Below are 13,216 nucleotides of genomic sequence, written 5' to 3'. Positions count from 1 at the left end.
TGAATGCAGCGGTGGTCAGTCCAGTGGAGTTTGGTGGTGTGGTCGAAGGCGACGTGGGTGCCTGTGGAGAAGATGGGGTCCAGCGTGTGGCCGGCAGCGTGGGTGGGTGCGGTGACGAGCTGTTTGACGCAGAGGTTGGCGAGGTTGTCGATCAGGGTGGCGGAGTTGGCGGAGTTGGCGTTCTTGTTGTTCTTGAGGTGGAAGTTCAGGTCCCCGAGGAGGATGTAGTCCGTGCTGGCGGATGCTGGCGAGGTTGGCGATGGGGTCGCTGAACTGAGCCCGGGGACCAGGGGGGTCTGTAGATGAGCAGGTGTTTGGCGGTGTGGAGGGTGTCGTCTGCGTGGGTGGTGACCTTCAGGGTGGGCTTGCGGACGATGGCTATTCCTCCTCCTGTTCCGTTGGCACGATCCCTGCGGGTGATCTTGTAGCCGTCCAGGATGGCTATGGCGATGTCGGTTGCAGAGGAGTCGTTCCACCCGGTCTCGGTCAGGAAGGCCACGTCTGGGGCGGTGGTGTCGAGCAGATCCCAGAGCTTGACGGCGTGTTTGCGTGCGGAGCGGATGTTGAGGAGTATGCAGTAGAGGTGGTTGGGTCCAGACCTTGGAGGTTTGGTGGTTCTGTCGCAGGTGAAGCTGCAGGAGAAAGGTCCGTGGGTCTGTTTTGGGGTGGCCTGGAATTGAGTGCGTGGAGGCTGCTGGCATCGTAGTGGAGTCTGGTGTCATGGCGTTTGCGGGGTCCAGGGGTTCTGGCGCTGGGTGCGGTCCAGGCGCGGATGGGCGCAGACGGGCAGCTGCCACTATTTGAAGGGGAGCTGGGAGGGAGGAGCAGCTGGGAGACGGGAGGCAGGGAATGGCGAATGGGTGCAAGGGTGGGGCCGCGGGGACAGCAGCGTCGAGAGGTGAGCAGTGGGCACGGGGGTGAGGTAAAAAATCAGGGGCAGCGAGGGGGACAGAAGGCAAGAAAACAAGCACAATCAGGGAGCAGAGGCACGAAAAACAAGCACAATCAGGGGGCAGAGGCAGGAAAAACGATCACAATCAGGGAACAGAGGCAAGAAAATACGAGCACAATCGGGGAACAGAGGCAAGAAAAACGAGCACAATCAGGGGGCAGAGGCAAGAAAAACAAGCACAATCAGGGGGCAGAGGCAAGAAAAACAAGCACAATCAGGGAACAGAGGCAAGAAAAACTAGCACAATCAGGGAACAGAAGGCAGGGTCAGGACACACAGGCGGAGCTGTGTGGTGGGGGAGCGACCTACCAGCAAGTTCAAGAGTCAGAAGGGTAAAATAGATTCATCTAACATTACACTGTACCACATAAAAAATTGTGATTCTGTGTATAAATTTGAACTAGCATGCATATACAAAGGGGAGCCTTTGGCCAAAATAGCCATTTTCCCTACCCATACTTTTAGCACATCTTATACAAAAAATGCTAATTACATTGTCATCTGGAAATAGTCATTAGCGCCTAGTCATAAGCAAATACCACTTCAAGCTTTCAAAAGTAAATTGATATAAAAGCAGTATTGAATTTTTTGACATTGTGTACTCTTACCAAAATTTAGAGCATCAATTTTATATGACACACCATAGAAAAAGGAGTGGTTTATATATACTAAACCTCCAGAAATGTTCGATTAACCAGTTATAAAGTCACGTCAAGCTTAGTTAGTTTAGAGTCTTCTTTTTTTTAATGGAAATTATTTCACATTGTTACTGGATCTGCATGGCTAAACACTTATAAGGTCCCAAAGGCGAGACCTATTGGCTATGCCAATGCTTGTTATTGATGGAGTACATTGAGCAGCAGAACTTTTGATTAAGTCCTGAAGAATGTGGCAAACACCTCTTTGGAGGGTTAATAGGCTGAAACATGTTGACCTCTTATTGACTCTAACAGTGCATATATATTTCTCCCACAGTGCCCTGTTTTTAATCATGGCGCAGGGGCATACAAATAATGTAAACCACATACCCTTTAGCCCCGACTACCCTGAGCTCATTATTGTGGTATTTAGTATACCTTTCTCTATAACAAAACATGTCTGAACTCCTCCCTCTCGCTGACGGGGTTGTATCACGGTGCAAGGAGATTCCCAATAAGGAAGCATGCCAACTATGGTGGGTGAGGAAAATCGTCCTTTTAAAAGGATATTTCATCTTAGCTAGGTCTTCATTTGATATAGTAATCCTCAGAGACCCGGGGGTTTCTTGATTGTGGTAGAAATACGTTTTTACCCCTTCATTGTACGTTCAAGCACAGACCATTGCATGAAATGTTGTGATCTATGTAGGGAAAATACTCTGTGCACTGAAAAATGTGTTAAAATAAGAGAAGTTTGATAATCACATTTAATACCTTCTCAAACCTGGATTTATCTAGAAGAGAAGTCTGTTAATTCTAGCAGATTTTTGATACCACAAGGTATAAGAAATTAGGGGATCTTTATCTGATATCTTTATTAGTAAATTATCTGAAATTATTGAACATAAATCTTTGCAATTATTATTTCTAAAGATAAAGGAAGTTCTATATTTGTTTTCTCAAAACTAACCCCAGTGCGTATGACTACAATAACTACCTCTCTCAAATCAATATTGTGCTTGTTTAGTGAGAAAGCTAAATGATCTAGAGAAACCAGGAACTGCACGTCAATTTATTTCTTAGGAAGTTTCAAGTTAGAGGGTGAAAACACTTTTTAGAATGCCCCAAATAATTGATAAAGATATTTCAATATGTTTGACTAAAAGAATAGGCACATTTCATGACAATATTGAAATGGGAACTAACAGGAACAAATATTTACACGACATTACAAAAATATTAGAGACTAAATTTCAGCATGTAGGAAATACTGAAGGTCATGTACTAATAATACATTTGGTAAAAAGTGGTGAAGTACCGGGTTTTTAAGAACCCAGCGGTGCCAGGGAACAGCACCCAAAGACTTCGAGCCCTTCCTGTTTCAGACTACAGAAACACAGAGTCTTCTAGGTGAAATCAAAGATCGTATTTATTGGCTGCAGCCAGTAACAGGTATCCTAGAAGTACAACAGCATGTATGTTCTCAGGAGACTGCTCGATCTTACAAAGCCAGTCTTCTCCTTTTATACAAAATAATATGCTTCAGGCAAACATTCCTTATTTTACAGTTGACCATTCACATATTTTCACTACAAAGAAAAAGCAGAGTCATGATGACAAGCCCACATTTCTGTCCGTCCAGCACACAATCAATTACCCGGCAAGGCCCAGTATTTTCATCAGATATCGACGGACCCCTAATAAAATCGGGTACCTCCTCCTCGTAAAGCAAGTCATAAAGCAAGAAACAGGGACAGGTGTGTGTAAGATTAGGCATGGTTTGTGTGCGATGAAAGGTTTATGATATGTTGTGCCTTGATACTAATCTCGCTCGGCCACTGGGAAGGGACCTGGCCGAACAGGTTTGGCTTCGGGCAGTGGAGTCAGCTTGCCCAGGTCACAGGAGAGTCGTCAAAGGTGTACGTGTCCTTCAGAGTCGTTTTTAGCCTTAGTCATTTGGCTATGTGAGGGCAATCACAAAATTGATGCCGTTCACAAAATGGAACCCGAGGGTTCGGAACGGAAACTCCGATTTCAGGGTGATTCCGTCACTCGATCATGACGAAAATGCTTGTGCATAGTATTTAACTCATTACCGGTCTGCTGATACAAAAATCGTCATGATTCGACGCGGGTCCAGAATTTTCAGTACTACAGTGGTTGCTTGTTGAGTCAGCACACTACTGTGTCTGTGATTGCTTTTAAATAAAGGCATTTTTTAATGCACCCCATTTTTCTTTCAGATTCACAAATGTCCCCTTGGGTTACTACCTCCTGTTACTGTTTTTGAGCCCACATATGGTTTCAAAGCTTAATACATACCTTAAGGATGTATTAAATATTCAGAAGGGAAACTATTAACATTCCCCTTCCAAATTCTGAACTGTTAAATAGGCTTAGTACATTTCAAAAAGGGGTTTAGCATTTGCAAACTCTGTGAATTACCAAACCAGTGGATTTTTTTTAACAATAAAACCCTTGGTACATGCGTACATTTTTCTCAGTTCCCTCCAAATTAAGTTTGCTAATAATGTTAGTTGAATGATAACCTGTGCACATACCTATTTAGTGTTAGTGTTGCTTCAGATCAAATAAAAACCATCATACATAACTCTTACACAATACATAAAGACAGAATTTCTGACATTCAGCTTTAATGTTTTGTTAAATATATTTGCAAATGTTGTCACTTTAACAGGAAAGCAGCTAAAGTGGTCTCTGGACATAAAATAGGATGTAATCATAATCTTTAGATACATTTTCTGAGTTTCAGGAACAATGTGTGTCTTCTGGGTTTACTCTGAACCACTATAATAAACATATTCAGTCCTTTTAGATGTGATCTGTTTGTACTGGTTTCTATTGCAGACAATAATCTAGATTTAGTGCAAGGATCAATTCCACCCATGGCTTTTAAAATCTATTTATCAATGATCTCTTTTAATGTTATCGCAACTAAAACTGTAATAGAACTGATCTGAGAGATGGACCTTCAAGTATTATGCTCAGTCAATTTATTGAACAAACTATGGAGTTATAATCTGAATAGATTATATCCACAAGCATTGCCTGACCACTGTATTTTACATCAATAGATTACTTATCAGCACATTTTCTCTAAGTACAATTCAGTCATCTTCTATTTTTCGCGGAGCTCGTGCTGGGTCTGTTTGAACTCTTTTAAAATATAACATTTAATTGTCCAAAAGTTCATGAATTCTAGTTTCAAGTCTGGTTACATCAAAAGATGCCCTTCTGCTCCTCATTTGATTGTGCACCATGATTCAGAAATGGCATGTTTTTGATTTTCAGAGGTAAAATTCTAAACATATTTATTGTTGTTGCCATTCGAAAAATTATCACTAATTAGGAAGATAACAACAAGTGGTCCTGTGATGGTGGCTGGAATGGGAAGTGTGTCATCAAAAGGTGGATTGAATTAAAGTTTAGGTGACAATTTCACAAAAGTGTATGGATTTTGTATATATTTAAAATTGTTGATCTCCAAAAAGGCCTAAATCAATAAATTGAATTGAAATTCAAGTTTATCATCTGAATCCTATTGTTGCAAAAGATATGATTTTTTAACCCTATGAGGCGGTTCCTTTCCAGAAAGAATTCAGGTTGTAATCATGAGTCAAATAATGCTGAGGAGGTTAAAATATTCAAATTGAATTCTAATTACACATGAAATGTTCATTGTTCACTATATTTCTCTTAGTATTTTAATATGCGGACTTTATTGCTTAAGGAAAATAATTAGTATTTGTTTTTCTATGTGTAGGAAGCATTACATTAATGAAATCACTGTATCCCAACTTCTTTCCTTTTCTGTTCTTTATGAACGTTTCTATTGTTGAACTTTAAAGATTGCCCAAAATGAAGAATTGTGCTCTACATAACTTTGCTGTGTAACAGTATGTTGATTTTTATGTACAACTTTTGTCTCTTATGTGTATAGCAACTGATGTTTTGTTTTGCTTTATTAATCAGCTATGTTTATTAGGTTTTATTATTCAATAAAATGTTTCAAACACAACAAATGGTAGTTGATATGTTTTTACAAGTGCATCATTTTCATTGTATGGGCACTTTCAAAGGGGCCAAAAATCTGGTCTGTGGGATGACGTAGGACCGCATTGTCATCAGCAGGGAGAGATTTGGGCAGGTGATTAGGGGTACATGTAAGGTTGGAAGTAGGCGGAACAAAGCATGTACATTGTGTTAACTGTTACTCCTGGAGTTATTGTGAGGGATACGATGCTACCCTGTAAATGAATCCCCTGGTGATTATTATCAACAAACTTCATTCGGTTTTATAAAAGAAAACCATAAACGTCATACATAAAATGATAAAACATCTTCCAAGTTACAGATTCACAAATATAATATGTCCAAGTGAATCAGAACACAAGATAAAGATTCATGAATTACAGTACAGAAGTTAATCGCCGCTTGACCTGAGTCTTACAGCGACCCATAAAAAGTTAAGCGTATGCAAAACAGTGTTATTAGAGAGCAGTTGTAAAAAGGTAAGAGCTGGTCTCACCCGCCTAAAACCCGCTTTTTTGAGAATGGGAATAATAAATAACTTTCTAGGGACAGCATAAAAACTACAAAACATTAAAAAAGTGCATCATGTCCTGAGGAGACTCACCGTTGCAGCCACAGGGCATGAGGCAATGGCCTCTGTGGAAGCCGCAAGGGTGTGCCATGAGGTAATGGAAGAGGTTGAGCCGAAACCGGGACAATAGAAAACAATCATAGATGCTTTTAAGCCCTAGAAGATAAGGTTTGGTGGTTAGTAATGTTTTTAACACAATGTACTTACGCACACTAGGCTTGCACAGCTCATTTCCCTTTCTATCACAGCAGCTCATTCTTTAAAAAACACTCTTTGACCAGAGAAAGATCCCTCTTACATATGCACTCAGGGTTAGCGAATACTTTCTACCTACCTGAGACTTGAGACATGGTCAAGTGAAAGGCATTCCCGTAGGACGCCTTTGCTAAGTGTATTTTCTTAATTAGCCCAAATATTAAGCCACAAAGCCAGGGGACCGAAAACCAGTACATCTGAGAGGAAAGGCATCCCCAACTCTTTGTGCACGACATAAAATGGGGTGCTTTGTAGGACAGAAAGGGCCCATCGCAGGAAAGAGTTTTTAGCACTTTGCACTGCCCCTACCCCAATGTCGCCCCATATCTCACTCCCATAACTAACCTTTGAGATATATTTGTCTTCATATGTCTTCAAAAGAGACCCTATTGGCTTCCCTCCCACTCTGCTGGCAAAATTAAAAACAGCTGCAAAAGCTTTCACTAGATCCCCTTTCTTCCAAGTAAGCAAAGGGAACCAACTCAAGGAATCGTCAAACACAACTCCCAAATAGGAGAAAACATTGGTCTACGGTATTGACGAAAGTCCGAATTTAAAACTGAACTGCTTAGCTTTACGAGGTCCCACCTGCATAATGAACGACTTGGAATGATTAAACAAAAGGTACAAGTCCTTCATAAAAAGGGCAAAAGAATTCAGAAGAAGTTGTAGGCACCTAGCTGTCCTCACCCAAGTACTGCGTCGTCTGCGTATAGGAGGACTGGCAGGCTACGCTTGCCTACATGGGTACAATCAGCATTTGTGGCCAAAAGGGTCTTCTCTAAGGAATTAATGTATAGGTTAAAAAGAAAGGGTGCTAAAATGCACCCTTGACACACCCCTCTCTTGATGTCAAGCTGACTGGACACTTTCAGATCCTTTGAATAGTGGGCAACCACGGTTGAATCACGGTGAAGATCCCACAGAAACAAAATGATGTTACTGCCTATGCCAAGGGGAACCTTTTTGCCAAGTGTGTTGTTTGTGAACTGACCTCGGACTCCTGTCTTCTTTGCTGTCCTGCTGTGACCGCCCGGACCAACACCTCGCCGCGCCTGCTTCGCAGGCGCCGCATCGTGCGGAAACATCAAGGGACGCTGTTTGTTGGCTACGACGAGACTGAGGGGAGATCCAGTCTCGCGGCAGAGGAGGAGTGTTGTGTGACAGGGACTCACTCTGCCAGGAGTCCCTGCTTGACCACAGCACCTGGTCCACGCCCCTTGTCAGTACCGCCCCTAGGCTGGTAAATCAGATTTAAACTCTGCTACTTCCACTCGCAGTGGGAAACTTTTTGCCAAGTGTGTTGTTTGTGAACTGACCTCTGACTCCTGTCTTCTTTGCTGTCCTGCTGTGACTGCCCGGACCAACACCTCGCTGCGCCTGCTTCGCAGGTGCCGCATCGTGCGGAAACATCAAGGGACGCTGTTTGTGGGCTACGACGAGACTGAGGGGAGATCCAGTCTCGCCGCAGAGGAGGAGTGTTGCGTGGCAGGGACTCACTCTCCCAGGAGTCCCTGCTTGACCACAGCCACCTGGTCCACGCCCCCTGTCAGTACAGCCTCCAGGCCGTCGCGCATCTTATTAACCTAGCTTGGTTACCGCTGCGCGGAACGTGCGCGGGATGAGCCAGGCGAAGCCCGGGCCAAGGGCGGGCCCATCTGTGGCCGTCCGGGGCCTGGAGGTGCCGGGACGGGCCACCCCCCTAAGAAACTTTGTTTTGGTGGCCATTGGTACGTGGTTTGACCATTCACTCTTTGTAGTGTTAGCTGCTGACTCAGCGCACGCAACTATCTTCTGTAGGTCTCTTATTGTATACACCGATGTCAACCCGCTCGGGTAAGAGCTTGAGGGGGGGAGGCGGGAGTGTACTAGGTACCATGATCAATTTATCACCCGTGCATTTTCGGTTGTTGAAAAAGAGATTGCCCTGACAGAGCGCAGACTCTCTCATGAACTCACGACTGACAAACGCTCTTCTTTGGGGGCACTGACGTTTGTACCTTCGCCAGTGCATGTTGTTGATGCTCTTCTTAATGAACACCCTGGCCCTGACCACCTTCGTGTAAACGCTATTAGAGCAAGCCTGGATAGACTGTCTTATTTAGCCCAGGGTGGAGGTGTAGTTACATTGCCTGTCCCAGCATCCCTTGAGTCCTCTGCCCCTTTAGTTTCCTTACCTACTCCCCCCGGCCCTGGGGCTTGCACCTCCCAATCGTTGCAGGTCCCAGTGCTAGCTGCAGGAGTAGATTCAACAAAAAGGAAAAGGGCTGTTAGTCCCCGCAAGGGTAGCCGCTCCAAAGCCCATAAAAAGATGAGGATAAATTACAACAGGATGGTGTGCCTAAGAAAGGTGGAGGGACTGGAGCAAAAACCAGTCAAGAGCAGCAGGGAGGAGAGGTCTCTGGTGCCTCCTGGTAGCAGTCGAATATGGTCTTGCCTACTGCTCCAGTCGATGGTTCCAGACCTGAACTATCTCCGGTTGCTCAGATTGAACATCTAATGAGATCCCTGATCATCCCAGTAGTCGAAAGGTTGAAGAAGTTAGGAGAAAGATTGGATAGGTTTGAGCAGGTCTTGTTGGACAATTTTTTTGCCCTGAAATCCTTGACCAAGCTCCATTCCAAAATTAGGGATAGTGAATTGGCAGGGATCACAGCATCTAGGGTACATTCTCCACCCATTTCTCCTGATGTTAGTACTCTCTCTTGTTCGGGAGAGAGTGTGCAGGGGCTCGCTGAGGCTAATACTTTTAGTGTCAGCCCAGTGGTTGTCCCTGTGGGAATGTCCATCACGGGGCCGGCTATATCGGCCGCTCTAGCAAAGCCTGATGCCCCTGGGAAAAGTATTAATCCTCTGAAGAATCCCACAGAGCTTGCCCGTCCCGGATCCAGGTGCCTGGTAAAGAACAAGAACTCTGGGAATAGCAAACGAGCCAACGAGACTGTGAAGGCCAATTCGATCATAGCTCCGCAGACGCACCCAGAAGGAGGCAAAGGAGCAAAAACTGCTCCCAATGCTGATTTACCTCCTGGTTGCCAGCCTTTTGTAGTAGTTCTCACTGGGGTACCCCTGCTTAAGCCAGGCAAGCAAGAGTCGTATAATGAACTTAAGAACAAAACTTTATACTGGCTTAGGGAAAACAGACCTCTGCCCAGTACCATTAATGGCCAGGTTATTTTTGTAAGACGGGTTAGCTGGGTGGGCACCAGGCCTAAAGACTTAAGGGGTGACTGTATTTTAGTCAACTTCAAAGACCCCAGGGTAGCTCGGTTCGTGTGCAGTCAACATCCTAGCGGGAATGCCTCGGGCATTAGCACCTGTGACCTCAGCTATTTCTACCCGTACCCGGCAACCCCATGGTTTAGTGGGATGGGGCACCAGCTATTTATCCTCTCCCAGTGTGCTGTACCATAATCCAGGTTTGAGTAACAACTGGCCAGGGTGGGACTACTGACGTAATAGTCGCAACCTAACTATTAATCTATCTGCCGTTACTGAAGATCTCCATGGCTGTGGCATATTTAGCCAAGGGGAAATAGGGTTGTCCTTCTTTCACATACCTTCTTCTGGTCTCTCCTCAGGGTCTCTTCCTGTTTGTGCTAACCCAACTGTTATGGAACCATTGGTAGTGGCAGAGGGCGCTTTAGAAAAGCCTGTTTCTGGGTCCACCTCCTCCCTGCAACAATCCCCAGTTGAGGTAGTAGCTATAGATAGTGACCTAAGGTTTATCAGCTGGAATGTAGCAGGAATTTCCCGAAACCTGGATTCTCCGGAGTGGAACACCTTCATTGATCCCTTCGGGGTATGTCTTTTCCAGGAGACTTGGTCCCTGGAACCACAGCACAAGGTTGGTTACACGACCTACTTTGTTCCAGCTGTTCCCCCCCTTTAGGAAGGGGCCGCCCATCGGGCGGCCTACTCATCTGGGTAAGCATTTCTTTGGGCTGCCGGATTAGGCATATAGAAAATTAAAGCCCTGATTTGCAGAGGATTACTATGAGAGGGCCTCTTGGAGGGCGGTCATTGAAAATTTTTAATATCTATGTTAGGGGACCTATTGGGAGTATGTCTTCCCCAACCCTAGTGAGCCTTGAGGAGGAACTTAGAGTTTGCAACCCTAATTCGTATATTCTGCTAGCAGGGGACTTCAACTGCTCATATGAGCAGTTGACGGCTGATGATATTTTGGGTACCCTAGAAGAGGACGCTAGAAGAGGCATTCCACCGTTATCAATGGCACCAATTAAGAGGTGGTCCCAACGGGTCATTCAATTGAATGCTCTCACATTGGAGTATGAGTTAAGAGCAACTAACGGGAGAACGATGTCGGACCCTGGTGGTGCCCATACGTTCAATAGGCAGATCACTCGTCCAGAATTGATTATATCATGTTGGACCTTAAACTTTGGGCCCACTTGTTGGAAATGGTAGTTATACCAACCTCGGATAGTGACCATAACTCTCTCTCACTATCCTTGTCCACCTTTTGGAAGGTAAACAATGTTATACAGGCGCACCAGTTGCGGGTGAAGTCTGCCCATCGAACTGTGGGAGACGCCTGAAATGGAACAAGGTGGCCATTGATGAGGGGAAAGTCGCAGATATAGGGGTGATTATGTCCGAGGCCCTGACCAGTCTGGAGTCAATGACTCAGAGGCCTCAGGAGATATCCACACTTTTTTGCCATATAACAAAAACCCTGGGCGACCTTTTTACCATACGTAGTAGAGAAGGTAGGACAACAGACCGGGCACGTCCCAAGGCTGACCCAGGATGGTATTCCATTGATTGCCAGAGGGCAAAGAGGGAGCTAATTGAAGCAGTTAAAGCAGGGAAAAGTGGGCTAATTAGCACCGCAAGAAAGAACTATAGGGGCGCCATCAGGGAAGCTAAGAAGGGGTGGGAAAATCAATTTTGGATCGATCTAAAAGCGGCAAGTGCAGGGAGGGACTCTAGAGGTTTCTGGGACCTGGTTAGATCTAGGCATAGGCCTGTCGACTCACTCATCACATGTAATATCCCCGAAGCATCCTGGTTTGAACACTTTTCTCTCCTGTATACTTCTTCCTCGGAAGAAGGTTTGGGCCTTTTTGTTTTACCACCATTGGTCCCCCTGGAATAAGTGAGCCAATAGACTTTACTGCCATGGAAGTGGAGAAGGCAATCACATCCCTCGTTCCCAATAAAGCTGCAGATCCTGATGGCTTACCGGGGGATTTGCTTCGCCTCCACTTTGCGGAATGGGGCATTCTCATTTCCTCCCTCCTTAACGCAACTTATTTGGGTGCTATTCTCCCTGAATCCTGGATGGGGGCTGAGGTTGTCCCCATTTTTAAAAAGGGGGAACGGGACAACCCAGGAAACTACCGGCCCATAAACCTAATTGACTCTACACAAAAAAGTTGCAGGGAAAGTGGTCCATGGAAGGGTCCTCCAGTGGGCTGAAGAACATAGAATCCGGTCTGACTACCAAGCAGGCTTTAGAGCAGGCACTTGGACCATCGAACAGTGCTTTTGTCTATTGCTGCTATATTGGAAGGTAGTCGTACTGGGAAAAGGCAGTCTGTATCTTGCGTTTATCGATTTACGGACTGCCTTTGACCTGGTGCCTCGGGGGCGCCTATGGAGGGCACTGTTCAATATGGGGATGCACCCGCATTTGCTATCCCTAATCATGAAGCTCCACGCAGAGAACTATGCGCAGGTGCGGTCGGGCAAACAGGCCCAAAAGACTGCCCGTATAATAGTTAATCAAGGTGTCCGCCAGGGATGTGTCCTTACCCCCACTCTGTTCTCATTATATGTGAACGGAGTGGTGGAGTACCTTTTAAAAAATCCAGCTGATGCGCCAACCCTGGCAGGCAGGAAAGTCCCCACCCTATTGTTTGCGGACGATACCCTTTTAATTTCCAAATCCCCAGTTGGTTTGCAGAAGCTTCTTGATAGCTTTCAGTCCTGCGACAACAGGGGGTTAGAAATTAACACTGAGAAAACCACGTTTTTGGTCCTGAACCCCCCAAGAAAACTTGGTCGACCACCAGTGTTAAATATGGTAAATTTGGAAAGGGTAAAGGAGTTTGATTACCTGGGTATCTGCCTCACTGACACCATGAGGTGGAATAGTCATCTCCAAAAAATGCTGTTGTGCCATAAACGGGTGGTGGGGGCGCTCATAAAGGAACAGAGGTCATCCAGTATCAAACCTATTGCCCCGGTCCAAGATATTTAGGCAGCAAGAGGTGTTAGCGTGGCCCTATATGGGGCAGAGTTGTGGGGCTCTCAAAATATAGACCTGCTTACCTGTTCGGAGAGCAAGTTTTTAAAAGATCTGTTGTGCGTCCCTTATAGCACTCCAACCCTCCCCCTACTCTTAGACATGGGTTGTCGTGCTATTGCAGATCAGGCCAGACTAAGACCCCTCCTTCTTTGGGCTCGCGTGTGGAGGGTTATTGAACTTTGAAGCTATGCCGAGGGACTGAGGGAAATACTATCCTTGACGGGTTGGTCGAAAATAACGTGGCTCAGGGATGTAAAGCACCTGTTGGGTGAGCTGGGTCTCGAAGAAGCTTGGGAGTCTAGATCGGCCCCCCTAAGCAAGTTCTAAAAAGAGTATATTGGGACTGGGTAGCAGGTAGCAGGTAGGAGGAATTCCAGCCCTGACTTATGTAAATCATCCAGAGATTTTTTATTAGTGAAGGAAGTAGCCCTCCGTGAGGATTACCTGGATATAATTTTGCTACCTGCAGA

This window comes from Lissotriton vulgaris, unplaced genomic scaffold, assembly GCF_964263255.1.
Source record: "Lissotriton vulgaris unplaced genomic scaffold, aLisVul1.2 SCAFFOLD_1669, whole genome shotgun sequence".
NCBI classification, from domain to species: domain Eukaryota; kingdom Metazoa; phylum Chordata; class Amphibia; order Caudata; family Salamandridae; genus Lissotriton; species Lissotriton vulgaris.
Note: the sequence above shows the minus strand (reverse complement) of the source record.